We start from the raw sequence: 12,170 nt of genomic DNA, 5'->3' as shown, positions 1-12,170 counted from the left end.
TAGTTGGGAGTATATCTGGAGTACATGCAGAGGGGAAGGTATGTAAATGTTGATTATGTTGTAGTTGGTATTTTGAAGTTTTATTTTTATTGACTGTATTTCTATGACGTAGTCACTGTCTGCAAGCTATTTTGAGGTGTTGGAGGAAGGTATGGTTTGGTTGTCCTTGTTGTCTATGTCATTTCTTACAATTATGTAGTTGTGGGAGAGTAGATCTGGATGTATCTCTTGATTTTTTTAGATGAAGGCTATGTGGATGTTGTGTTCTCTGAGTTGGTTGAGTATTTCTCTGTCTTTGTTCCTGACACTGGCAATGAGTTACAATATTATTTGTTTGTTGCTGACGTATTTCTATGACGTAGTCACTATCTGCAAGCTACTTTGAGGTGCTGGAGGAAGGTATGGTTTGGTTGACAAGTGTTATAAGTCCTCCCCCTTTGTCCTTGTTGTCTATGTTATTTCTTACAATTATGTAGTTGTGGGAAAGTAGATCTGGATGTATGTCTGATTTTTTTAGAGGAAGGCTATGTGGATGTTGTGTTCTCTGAGTTGGTTGAGTATTTCTCTGTCTTTGTTCCTGACATTGGCAATGAGTTGCAATATGTTCTGTTTGTTGCTGACGTTCTGTAGAGTGATATGGTTTTTCTGCAAAGAGTGGGAGTGTGCATTTGTAATGTAAGTGTTGGAGATGAGGGAGTTTGTGATGAGGATTAGTGGAAAGTCACCTTTGGTCAGGTTGTACTACTGAGAGTGAAGTCTCTTTAAATAACTTCTTACTCCAAAGGAGTCTTACATTTCCCTGCTACTGGAAGTAGCAAAGCCTTGGGCTTCAGGAACCTAGAAAAAGGTCCTGGTTAACACTAGGACTTGTTTATAGAAATTGGTCCTGGGGTAATTATAGTTATTTATAAATAAGGAGTGTTACCAGGTCCACCTGTCAGTTGTTACAGTTCCCCTTTGGTGAGGCTGTATCTTTGGGAGTACAGTCTTGTAAAGGAACTTTTCACTCCAAAGGAGTCTTCATTTCCCTACTCCTGGAGATATCCCAGCCTTGGGCTACATGAGTCTTTAAAAAAAAAGTTCTAGGTAACACTAGGATTCTCATAGAAATTGGGTCCAGAGGTAAATATAAATAACTACTTAAATGGGAGAAAGAATAACTCTTATCTGTTCCCTGCACATCATAGACAGTCATTAAGGGGAACAAGGGTCTGGAAACTATCCCCTTCTTGTATTTAAAATTTCTAAAACTTAAAAGAGAAGAATAAGCTAAAACAGGAGAGTTCATTCTCTCCAAAGGCTCAGGCTGGGGTATCTGAAGGTGTATGGATGTAACCGAGATGAGAAGAGAGAGTTGGGGGACACTATGTGATATACCAGGGTCGATGTGCTGTCAATGGACTAAACCAGGGCATATGAAATGTCTGGGGTAAACCATGGAAAGATCTGGAGGGCCTGGATGTGGATAGGGAACTGCGGTTTTGATGCATTACACATGACGAGACTAGAGTGTGAGCGAATGTGGTCTTTTTGTCTGTTTTCCTGGCGCTACCTTGCTGAAGCAAGGGGGTAGTGATACTGTTTCCTGTGGGGTGGGGTAGCAACAGGAATGGATGAAGGCAAGCAAGTATGAATATATGTGTATATATGTATATGTCTGTGTATGTGTATATATGTATGTATATCAATGTTTATGTACATATGTGTGTATTTGAGTGGATGGGCCATTCTTTGTCTGTTTTCTGGGGCTGCCTCGCTGACATGGAAAGCACCAATTAAGTATAATAAATAAATATATATATGTATATATATATATATATATATATATATATGTGTATTTTTTTTTTTTTTTTTTTTTATACTTTGTCGCTGTCTCCCGCGTTTGCGAGGTAGCGCAAGGAAACAGACGAAAGAAATGGCCCAACCCCCCCCCATACACATGTATATACATACGTCCACACACGCAAATATACATACCTACACAGCTTTCCATGGTTTACCCCAGACGCTTCACATGCCTTGATTCAATCCACTGACAGCACGTCAACCCCGGTATACCACATCGCTCCAATTCACTCTATTCCTTGCCCTCCTTTCACCCTCCTGCATGTTCAGCCCCGATCACACAAAATCTTTTTCACTCCATCTTTCCACCTCCAATTTGGTCTCCCTCTTCTCCTTGCTCCCTCCACCTCCGACACATATATATATATATATATATATATATATATATATATATATATATATATATATATATATATATATATATTTTTTTATTATACTTTGTCGCTGTCTCCCGCGTTTGCGAGGTAGCGCAAGGAAACAGACGAAAGAAATGGCCCAACCCCCCCCATACACATGTATATACATACGTCCACACACGCAAATATACACACCTACACAGCTTTCCATGGTTTACCCCAGACGCTTCACATGCCTTGATTCAATCCACTGACAGCACGTCAACCACGATATACCACATCGCTCCAATTTACTCTATTCCTTGCCCTCCTTTCACCCTCCTGCATGTTCAGGCCCCGATCACACAAAATCTTTTTCACTCCATCTTTCCACCTCCAATTTGGTCTCCCTCTTCTCCTCGTTCCCTCCACCTCCGACACATATATCCTCTTGGTCAATCTTTCCTCACTCATTCTCTCCATGTGCCCAAACCACTTCAAAACACCCTCTTCTGCTCTCTCAACCACGCTCTTTTTATTTCCACACATCTCTCTTACCCTTACGTTACTCACTCGATCAAACCACCTCACACCACACATTGTCCTCAAACATCTCATTTCCAGCACATCCATCCTCCTGCGCACAACTCTATCCATAGCCCACGCCTCGCAACCATACAACATTGTTGGAACCACTATTCCTTCAAACATACCCATTTTTGCTTTCCGAGATAATGTTCTCGACTTCCACACATTCTTCAAGGCCCCCAGAATTTTCACCCCCTCCCCCACCCTATGATCCACTTCCGCTTCCATGGTTCCATCCGCTGCCAGATCCACTCCCAGATATCTAAAACACTTCACTTCCTCCAGTTTTTCTCCATTCAAACTCACCTCCCAATTGACTTGACCCTCAACCCTACTATACCTAATAACCTTGCTCTTTTTCACATTTACTCTTAACTTTCTTCTTCCACACACTTTACCAAACTCAGTCACCAGCTTCTGCAGTTTCTCACATGAATCAGCCACCAGCGCTGTATCATCACCGAACAACAACTGACTCACTTCCCAAGCTCTCTCATCCCCAACAGACTTCATACTTGCCCCTCTTTCCAAAACTCTTGCATTTACCTCCCTAACAACCCCATCCATAAACAAATTAAACAACCATGGAGACATCACACACCCCTGCCGCAAACCTACATTCACTGAGAACCAATCACTTTCCTCTCTTCCTACACGTACACATGCCTTACATCCTCGATAAAAACTTTTCACTGCTTCTAACAACTTTCCTCCCACACCATATATTCTTAATACCTTCCACAGAGCATCTCTATCAACTCTATCATATGCCTTCTCCAGATCCATAAATGCTACATACAAATCCATTTGCTTTTCTAAGTATTTCTCACATACATTCTTCAAAGCAAACACCTGATCCACACATCCTCTACCACTTCTGAAACCACACTGCTCTTCCCCAATCTGATGCTCTGTACATGCCTTCACCCTCTCAATCAATACCCTCCCATATAATTTACCAGGAATACTCAAAAAACTTATACCTCTGTAATTTGAGCACTCACTCTTATCCCCTTTGCCTTTGTACAATGGCACTATGCACGCATTCCGCCAATCCTCAGGCACCTCACCATGAGTCATACATACATTAAATAACCTTACCAACCAGTCAACAATACAGTCACCCCCTTTTTTAATAAATTCCACTGCAATACCATCCAAACCTGCTGCCTTGCCGGCATTTATGGATCTGGAGAAGGCATATGATAGAGTTGATAGAGATGCTTTGTGGAAGGTATTAAGAATATATGGTGTGGGAGGCAAGTTGTTAGAAGCAGTGAAAAGTTTTTATCGAGGATGTAAGGCATGTGTACGTGTAGGAAGAGAGGAAAGTGATTGGTTCTCAGTGAGTGTAGGTTTGCGGCAGGGGTGTGTGATGTCTCCATGGTTGTTTAATTTGTTTATGGATGGGGTTGTTAGGGAGGTGAATGCAAGAGTTTTGGAAAGAGGGGCAAGTATGAAGTCTGTTGTGGATGAGAGAGCTTGGGAAGTGAGTCAGTTGTTGTTCGCTGATGATACAGCGCTGGTGGCTGATTCATGTGAGAAACTGCAGAAGCTGGTGACTGAGTTTGGTAAAGTGTGTGAAAGAAGAAAGTTAAGAGTAAATGTGAATAAGAGCAAGGTTATTAGGTACAGTAGGGTTGAGGGTCAAGTCAATTGGGAGGTAAGTTTGAATGGAGAAAAACTGGAGGAAGTAAAGCGTTTTAGATATCTGGGAGTGGATCTGGCAGCGGATGGAACCATGGAAGCGGAAGTGGATCATAGGGTGGGGGAGGGGGCGAAAATCCTGGGAGCCTTGAAGAATGTGTGGAAGTCGAGAACATTATCTCGGAAAGCAAAAATGGGTATGTTTGAAGGAGTAGTGGTTCCAACAATGTTGTATGGTTGCGAGGCGTGGGCTATGGATAGAGTTGTGCGCAGGAGGGTGGATGTGCTGGAAATGAGATGTTTGAGGACAATGTGTGGTGTGAGGTGGTTTGATCGAGTAAGTAACGTAAGGGTAAGAGAGATGTGTGGAAATAAAAAGAGCGTGGTTGAGAGAGCAGAAGAGGGTGTTTTAAAATGGTTTGGGCACATGGAGAGAATGAGTGAGGAAAGATTGACCAGGACGATATATGTGTCGGAGGTGGAGGGAACGAGGAGAAGTGGGAGACCAAATTGGAGGTGGAAAGATGGAGTGAAAAAGATTTTGTGTGATCGGGGCCTGAACATGCAGGAGGTTGAAAGGAGGGCAAGGAAAAGAGTGAATTGGATCGATGTGGTATACCGAGGTTGACGTGCTGTCAGTGGATTGAATCAGGACATGTGAAGCGTCTGGGGTAAACCATGGAAAGCTGTGTAGGTATGTATATTTGCGTGTGTGGACGTATGTATATACATGTGTATGGGGATGGGTTGGGCCATTTCTTTCGTCTGTTTCCTTGCGCTGCCTCGCAAACGCGGGAGACAGCGACAAAGCAAAAAAAAAAAAAATATGTAGGGTGTATTCAAATTACACAGGCTTAAATTTTTTTACTATTCCTAGGAAATTATATGGAAGGGTATTGATTCAGAGGGTAAAGGCATTTACAGAGCATTAGAATAGCAATGAGCAGTGTGGTTTCAGAAGTGGTAGAAGATGTGTAAATCAAGGGTTTGCTTGGGAGAATGTATGTGAGAAATACTTAGAAAAACAGGAGGATTTGTATGTAGCATTTATGAATCTGGAGAACGCATATGATAGGGTGGATAGAGATGCTTTGTTGAAGGATTTAAAAGTATATGGTGTGGGAGGTAAGTTGCTAGAAGCAGTGAAAAGTTTTTACCAAGGATGTAAGGCATGTGTACAAGTTGGAAGAGAGGAGAGTGATTGGTTCCCAATGAATTTTGGTTTGTGGCAAGTGTGCGTTGTCTCCATGGTTGTTTAATTTGTTTATGGATAAGGTGATTAGGGAGATAAATACAAGAGTTTTGGAGAGAGGGGCAAGTATGCTGTCTGTTGGGGATGAAGTGGTTGATTAAGTAATGTAAGGGTAAGAGAAATGTGTGGAAATAAAAAGATTGAGGCTGGGAGGACAGAAGAGGGTGTGTTGAAATGGTTTGGACATATGGAGAGAATGAGTGAGGAAAGGTTGACAAAGAGGATTATGTGTCAGAGAAGAAGGGAACATGGAGAAGCAGGAGACCAAATTGGAGGTGGAAGGATGGAGTGAAAACGATTCTGAGTGATTGGGGCCTGAACGTATATACTTGAGGATGAAAAGCATGCAAGGAATAGAGTGAATTGGAACAATATGGTATACCAGGGTTGACGTGCTGTCAGTGGAATGAACCAGGGCATGTGAAATGTCTGGGGTAAACCACTGAAAGGTCTGTGGAGCCTGGATATGGATAGGGAACTATGGTTACAGTGCATTACACATGACAGCTAGAGACTGAATGTGAATGAATGTGGCATTTTTTGTTTGTTTTCTTGGTGCTACCTCACTGATGCAAAGGGTGGTGATGCTGTTTCCTGTGAGGCAGGGTAGTGCCAGGAATGGATGAAGGCAAGCAAGTATGAATATGTATGTGTGTATATATGTATACGCTATGTATTAGTGAAAGAGAAGAGAGAGGCATTTGGATGATTTTTTGCAGGGAAAAAATGCAATTGAGTGAGAGATGTATAAAAGAAAGAGACAGGAGGTCAAGAGAAAGGTGCAAGAGGTGAAAAAGAGGGCAAATGAGAGTTGGGGTGAGAGTATCATTAAATTTTAGGGAGAATAAAAAGATGTTCTGGAAGGAGGTAAATAAAGTGCGTAAGACAAGGGAGCAAATGGGAACTTCAGTGAAGGGCGCAAATGGGGAGGTGATAACAAGTAGTGGTGATGTGAGAAGGAGATGGAGTGAGTATTATGAAGGTTTGTTGAATGTGTTTGATGATAGAGTGCCAGATATAGGGTGTTTTGGTCGAGGTGGTGTGCAAAGTGAGAGGGTTAGGGAAAATGATTTGGTAAACAGAGAAGAGGTAGTAAAAGCTTTGCGGAAGATGAAAGCCGGCAAGGCAGCAGGTTTGGATGGTATTGCAGTGCAATTTATTAAAAAAGGGGGTGACTGTATTGTTGACTGGTTGGTAAGGTTATTTAATGTATGTATGACTCATGGTGAGGTGCCTGAGGATTGGCGGAATGCGTGCATAGTGCCATTGTACAAAGGCAAAGGGGATAAGAGTGAGTGCTCAAATTACAGAGGTATAAGTTCGTTGAGTATTCCTGGTAAATTATATGGGAGGGTATTGATTGAGAGGGTGAAGGCATGTACAGAGCATCAGATTGGGGAAGAGCAGTGTGGTTTCAGAAGTGGTAGAGGATGTGTGGATCAGGTGTTTGCTTTGAAGAATGTATGTGAGAAATACTTAGAAAAGCAAATGGATTTGTATGTAGCATTTATGGATCTGGAGAAGGCATATGATAGAGTTGATAGAGATGCTCTGTGGAAGGTATTAAGAATATATGGTGTGGGAGGCAAGTTGTTAGAAACAGCGAAAAGTTTTTATCGAGGATGTAAGGCATGTGTACGTGTAGGAAGAGAGGAAAGTGATTGGTTCTCAGTGAATGTAGGTTTGTGGCAGGGGTGTGTGATGTCTCCATGGTTGTTTAATTTGTTTATGGATGGGGTTGTTAGGGAGGTGAATGCAAGAGTTTTGGAAAGAGGGGCAAGTATGAAGTCTGTTGGGGATGAGAGAGCTTGGGAAGTGAGTCAGTTGTTGTTCGCTGATGATACAGCGCTGTTGGCTGATTCATGTGAGAAACTGCAGAAGCTGGTGACTGAGTTTGGTAAAGTGTGTGAAAGAAGAAAGTTAAGAGTAAATGTGAATAAGAGCAAGGTTATTAGGTACAGTAGGGTTGAGGGTCAAGTCAATTGGGAGGTAAGTTTGAATGGAGAAAAACTGGAGGAAGTAAAGTGTTTTAGATATCTGGGAGTGGATCTGGCAGCGGATGGAACCATGGAAGCGGAAGTGAATCATAGGGTGGGGGAGGGGGCGAAAATCCTGGGAGCCTTGAAGAATATGTGGAAGTCGAGAACATTATCTCGGAAAGCAAAAATGGGTATGTTTGAAGGAATAGTGGTTCCAACAATGTTGTATGGTTGCGAGGCGTGGGCTATGGATAGAGTTGTGCGCAGGAGGGTGGATGTGCTGGAAATGAGATGTTTGAGGACAATGTGTGGTGTAAGGTGGTTTGATCAAGTAAGTAATGTAAGGGTAAGAGAGATGTGTGGAAATAAAAAGAGCGTGGTTGAGAGAGCAGAAGAGGGTGTTTTGAAATGGTTTGGGCACATGGAGAGAATGAGTGAGGAAAGATTGACCAAGAGGATATATGTGTCGGAGGTGGAGGGAACGAGGAGAAGTGGGAGACCAAATTGGAGGTGGAAAGATGGAGTGAAAAAGATTTTGTGTGAACGGGGCCTGAACATGCAGGAGGGTGAAAGGCAGGCAAGGAATAGAGTGAATTGGATCGATGTGGTATACCGGGGTTGACATGCTGTCAGTGGATTGAATCAGGGCATGTGAAGCATCTGGGGTAAACCATGGAAAGTTGTGTGGGGCCTGGATGTGGAAAGGGGGCTGTGGTTTCGGGCATTATTGCGTGACAGCTGGAGACTGAGTGTGAACGAATGGGGCCTTTGTTGTCCTTTCCTAGTGCTACCTCGGACACAGGAGGGGGGAGGGGGATGGTATTCCATGTGTGGCGAGGTGGCGATGGGAATGAATCAGGGCAGACAGTGTGAATTGTGTGCATGGGTATATATGTATGTGTCTGTGTGTGTATATATATTGTGTACATTGAGATGTATAGGTATGTATATTTGCGTGTGTGGGCGTGTATGTGTGTACATTGTGTATGGGGATGGGTTGGGCCATTTTTTTCGTCTGTTTCTTTGCGCTACCTCATAAACGCGGGAGACAGCGACAAAGCAAAATAATAAAAAATAATATATATATATATAATATGTAAGGGGGCTAATGGGGAGGTAATAATAAGTAGTGATGATGTCAGAAGGAGATGGAGTGAGTATTTTGAAGGTTTGTTGAATGTGTTAGATGATAGAGTGGCAGATATAGGGTGTTTTGGTCGAGATGGTGTGTAAAGTGAGAGGGTCAGGGAGAATGATTTGGTAAACAGAGAAGAGGTAGTGAAAGCTTTGCAGAAGATGAAAGCCAACAAGGCAGCGGGTTTTGATGGTGTTGCAATGGATTTTATTAAAAAAGGGAAAGACTGTGTTGGTGCTGGTTGGTGAGGATATTCAATGTATGTATGGCTCATGGTAAAGGACTGGCGGAATGCATGCATAGTGCCATTGTGCAAAGGCAAAGGGGATAAAGGTGAGTGTTCAAATTACAGAGGTATAAGTTTGTTGAGTATTCCTGGGAAATTATATGGGAGGGCATTGATTGAGAGGGTCAAGGCATGTACAGAACATCAGATTGGGGAAGAGCAGTGTGGTTTCAGAAGTGGTAGAGGATATGTGGATCAGGTGTTTGCTTTGAAGAATGCATGTTAGAAATACTTAGAAAAACAGATGGATTTGTATGTAGCATTTATGGATCTGGAGAAGGCATATGATAGAGTTGATAGAGATGCTCTGTGGAAGGTACTAAGAGTATATGGTGTGGGAAGCAAGTTGCTAAAAGCAGTGAAAAGTTTTTATCAAGGAGGAGGAAGAGAGGAAGGTGATTGGTTCTCGGTGAATGTCGGTTTGTGGCAGGGGTGCATGATGTCTTCATGGTTGTTTAATTTGTTTATGGATGGGGTTGTTAGGGAGGTGAATGCAAGAGTTTTGGGGAGAGGGGCAAGTATGCAGTCTGTAGTGGATGAGAGGGCTTGGGAAGTGAGTCAGTTGTTGTTTGCTGATGATACAGTGCTGGTGGCTGATTTGGGTGAGAAACTGCAGAAGCTGGTGACTGAGTTTAGTAAAGTGTATGAAAGAAGAAAGTTGAGAGTAAATGTGAATAAGAGCAAGGTTATTATGTACAGTAGGGCTGAGGGACAAGTCAACTGGGAGGTAAGTTTGAATGGAGAACACAGGAGGAAGTGAAGTGTTTTAGATATCTGGGAGTGGATTTGGCAGCGGATGGAACCATGGAAGCGAAAGTGAGTCACAGGGTGGGGGAGGGGGGCAAAAGTTCTGGGAGCGTTGAAAAATGTGTGGAAGGCGATAACATTATCTCGGAAAGCAAAAATGGGTATGTTTGAAGGAATAGTGGTTCCAACAATGTTATAGGGTTGCAAGCGTGGGCTATAGATAGGGTTGTGCAGAGGAGGGTGGATGTGCTGGAAATGAGATGTTTGAGGACAATATGTGGTGTGAGGTGGTTTGATCGAGTAAGTAATTATAGAGTAAGAGAGATGTGTGGTAATAAAAAGAGTGTGGTTGAGAGAGCCGAAGAGGGTGTATTGAAATGGTTTAGTCACATGGAGAGAATGAGTGAGGAAAGATTGACAAAGAAGATATATGTGTAAGAGGTGGAGGGAATGAGATGTGGGAGACCAAATTGGAGGTGGAAGGATGGTTTAAAAGATTTTGAGTGATTAGGGCCTGAACATGCAGGAGGGTGAAAGGCGTGCAAGGAATAGAGTGAATTGCAACAATGTGGTGTACTGGGGTCAATGTGCTGTCATTGGATTGAACCAGGGCATGTGAAGCATCTGGGGTAAACCATGGAAAGTTTTGTGGGGCCTGGATGTGGAAAGGGAGCTGTGGTTCCACAAAGCATCTCTACCCACCCTATCATATGCCTTATCCAGATCCATAAATGCTACATACAAATCCATCTGTTTTTCTAAGTCTTTCTCACATACATTTTTCAAAGCAAACACCTGATCCACACATCCTCTACCACTTCCGAAACCAAACTGCTCTTCCCCTATCTGATGCTCTGTACATGCCTTTACCCTTTCAATCAGTACCCTCCCATATAATTTCCCAGGAATACTCACTCAACAAACTTATGCGTCTGTAATTTGAACACTCACCTTTATCCCCTTTGCCTTTGTACAGTGGCACTATGCATGAATTCTGCCAATCCTCAGGCTTTTCACCATGATCCATACATAAATTGAATATCCTTACCAACCAATCAACAACACAATCACCCCCTTTTATAATGAATTCCACTGCATTACCATCCAAACCTGATGCCATGCCGGCTTTCATCTTCCGCGAGGTTTTCACTACCTCTTCTCTGTTTACCAAACCATTCTCCCTGACCTCCTCACTTTGTACTCCACCCCTACTAAAACACCCTATATCTGCCACTCTATCATCAAACGCATTCAGTAAACCCTCAAAATATTCACTCCATCTCCTCCTCACTTCATCACTACTTATTAGTACCTCCCCATTTGCCCCCTTCACCGATGTTCCCATTGGTTCTTACGCACTTTATTTACCTCCTTCCAAAACATCTTTTTATTCTCCCTAAAATTTAATGATACTCTCACCCCAACTCTCATTTGCTCTCTTTTTCACCCATTGCACCTTTCTCTTGACCTCCTGTCACTTTCTTTTATACCTTTCCCAGTCATTTGCATTACTTCCATGTAAAAATTGTCGAAATGCCTCTCTTTTCTCTTTCACTAATAATATTAATTTTTCCTTCCACCATTCACTACCCTTTCTAATCTGCCTACCTCCCACCTTTCTCATGCCACGTGCATCTTTTGCGCAAGACATCCCTAAATACATCCCACTCCTTCCCCACTCCCCTTACATCATTTGCTCTCACCTTTTTGCAATTCTGCACTAAATCTCTCTTGGTATTTCCTCTCACAAGTCTTTCCAAGCTCACTTACTTTCACCACTCTCTCCTCCCCAACATTCTCGCTTCTTTTCTGAAAACCTCTACAAATCTTCACCTTCGCCTCCACAAGATAGTGATCAGACATCCCTCCAGCTGCCTCCCTCAGCACACTAACATCCAAAAGTTTCTCTTTTACCCACCTATCAATTAACACATAATCCAATAATGCCCTATGGCCATATCTCATACTCCCATACGTATACTTATGTATCTCTCTTTTTAAACCAGGTGTTCCCAATCACCAGTCCTTTTTCAGCACACAAATCCACAAGCTTTTCACCATTTCCATTTATAACACTGAACACCCCATGTACACCAATTATACCCTCAACCACCATGTTACTCACCTTTGCATTCAAATCACCCATCACTATAACCTGGTTTCGTGCATCAAAGCTGTTAACACACTCACTCAGCTGCTCTGTGAACACTTGCCTCTCATGATCTTTCTTCTCATGACCAAGTGCATAGGCACCAATAATCACCCATCTCCTTCCATCCACTTTCAGTTTTACCCATATCAATCTAGAGTTTACTTTCTTACTTACTATCACATATTCCCTCAACTCCTGCTTCAG

General features: G+C 42.6%; 2 protein-coding genes across 21 annotated transcripts in view; one reads left to right on the top strand and one right to left on the bottom strand.

Moving 5' to 3' along the window:
- The window catches only part of LOC139747180 (D-aminoacyl-tRNA deacylase 2-like), a 258,158-nt gene that overhangs the window by 171,554 nt on the left and 74,434 nt on the right, over positions 1–12,170 (bottom strand). The gene's annotated exons all lie outside the window — the stretch shown is intronic.
- mmd (disintegrin and metalloproteinase domain-containing protein mind-meld) overlaps positions 1–12,170 on the top strand; it is a 378,549-nt gene that overhangs the window by 361,641 nt on the left and 4,738 nt on the right. The window lies entirely within an intron of this gene.

The sequence above is a fragment of the Panulirus ornatus genome, chromosome 5, assembly GCF_036320965.1.
Source record: "Panulirus ornatus isolate Po-2019 chromosome 5, ASM3632096v1, whole genome shotgun sequence".
NCBI classification, from domain to species: domain Eukaryota; kingdom Metazoa; phylum Arthropoda; class Malacostraca; order Decapoda; family Palinuridae; genus Panulirus; species Panulirus ornatus.
Note: the sequence above shows the minus strand (reverse complement) of the source record. Positions and strands in the feature narration are given on the sequence as shown.